The sequence below is a fragment of the Salminus brasiliensis genome, chromosome 1 (assembly GCF_030463535.1).
Source record: "Salminus brasiliensis chromosome 1, fSalBra1.hap2, whole genome shotgun sequence".
In the NCBI taxonomy this organism is placed as follows: domain Eukaryota; kingdom Metazoa; phylum Chordata; class Actinopteri; order Characiformes; family Bryconidae; genus Salminus; species Salminus brasiliensis.
This window is the reverse complement of record NC_132878.1, coordinates 55,219,442-55,221,752: the sequence shown is the minus strand read 5'-3', so window position 1 is coordinate 55,221,752 and position 2,311 is coordinate 55,219,442.

The following is a 2,311-nucleotide window of genomic DNA, read 5'->3' as shown; positions in this document are numbered from 1 at the left end:
GGTCCCCCCCTCGGCTTCTCGCTGGACTTGTGCAGTTTGACACAAGTCATAATCAAAAAGATCCTGCAGTGACAGAGCTTGTTGCTTTACCATACGGCTGGGAGGGTGACTGCGAGTGAGGCTGATGCCCTGCTATCCCTGCCCCATCATCACTCAATCTGTTTGCTGATTAGTTAGCTTGTCCGTTGCTAGGCTACAGAGCGACACTAATAAGAGAGGTAGTCTGTAGGAGGCTCAGAGATCCAGAGATAACGAGAGAGAGAAAGAGAGAGAGAGAGAGAGAGAGAGAGAGAGAGAGAGAGATTTGACTGAGCTATAGTAAGCTTAAGTTAAAGGCAGTGGAAAATTTAGAGGAGTGAAGATAAAAGCAAAGGATGGAGCGAATGTGTGAAGGGAGTGAACCCCCAGCTCGCTTCGGGTGCATAAATGAAACACATGCGGCACGTAATGAGACAGACTGAGATTTAGTGAGACATTAAGAGACGTAATGAGAAGCTGTGAGTCTAACTAATCTCAGTGGGACCAGCGTGCGGTCTTACATAAGCCTTAACAAAAGGGGACTATTACCCAGCATGCTCCCTGTGTAATGGCATCATTAAATATTATTAAATTAGAAGAAGTAAGAAATCTTCCGGACTGAAGAAAGGGTTTGGGTTGCCCTGTGTCATTCCTTCATTCAGACCACGGGCAGGAGTAATTCACCCCTTATACTTTCCAATTCCACACTGAATGAGGAAAACACACAACCACAGCACTTTGATTATGGACTAAGTGTGATCATTCTGACAGACTGCAAAACACTACAGGAAGCCTAGGGGGCGATATAGCCTCCCCTGTTTCCTTCCACAAAAGAGAAGTTGAGAGTTATTGGGGTTATTTTCACCTGTATCACTTAATTTAACCCCTAAAAGCCCTTGCCGGCCTGTACATACAGTGCAAAAGGTTTGGTTTAACTTCAGTCAGTAAGTAGGCCAACTGCATGCCTTAAATTCAGTCCATTCATTCAGTTCTTACTGGGCGTAAGGCCACCAAACTCCTCACAGACAGTGATCAGACTGAGGATTAAATCCACAACCTCAATCCCTTACAGCTATGCGCACACACGACCTGCTGTGCCACCATGCTGTCCCTTTTAAGTTCATTATACATCAAATATTAAATTAACAGAAACAAATAAGACTCCTATGTGGTCTCATAATTCATAGGCATTATTTCCATGAGAGGATATTTCTAATTTATTCTGATAATAATTATTTGAATTGACTGAAATAAGAAATGCAGCTGTATGTACATTTATCAGTGTTACTAATAGAGATATGATAAACATATATAATTTTTATTTAGTGCAGATTTAGAGATGCAAACAATAGACATAGGACTGCAGTAAGTAGAACACAGGAGAACAACTGTGTAGAGGCTTTAGCTGACAACGATACTGATAGCGATAGCACTATCTGTAGGTTGTAGTAGCCTGTACTTATGGCTGCTATTTATTTAAGATATTAACTGAAGCTATACAGGAGCTGCAAGTGTGCATGTTGCTGATAATTCAATGCTTAATTTACACGCTGCTATACTTGTAAAATGCCTCGGTTACCAACAGCTGTCTAAACATAGGGTAAACTGTCTAAATGCTAGTAGAGAAGCTGATAACAATGAGGAAGCAATGAAGCTGATAGGTAGTGCTGGATTCATCTTGAGCAAGGACAGCACAGCAGATGAAATATATAATGTTTATGATATGAAAATGTATCGTGTTCTAAATAACATGATAAGTTTTCAGCTTTTTTCCTGAATTGCTTACACATACATACCTACCGTTGACATACCATAGATATACATACCTATCATATCTGTCGACCGCATCAACTACAATTCCCAATTCCCACACATACCTGTTCCTCATTTACCTCTTTGTATATATATACCTGTTCAGTTCGTCGACACCTTTTCAGAATATTGCCAATCCATCTTATGTTCTGTAGTGTGGTAGTGTTCTCTGCCTCAGTGTGTTTGAGCCTTGCTTTGTCTTCTGTTTTCTGGCATTGCTCTTTTGGATTTGTTTGCTTGGTTGTTTGTCTATTTGGTTTTGGCCCTTGAATTGTTTCTGGTGTTGTCTTGCCCATGTCTGCTTTTTAAGCTTTGTTATGTGCACACTCCCTACATTAAAGTATTCTTATCAGTTTAAATCTGTGAGTCTGTCTGTTCTGTCACCTCATAGTTACAATACCTAGATGCCACATTGGGTCCTCCCAGGCACATCAGTGGTGCTTCCACCTTATGATTTTAAAATGCCACAAAATTGTGGCAT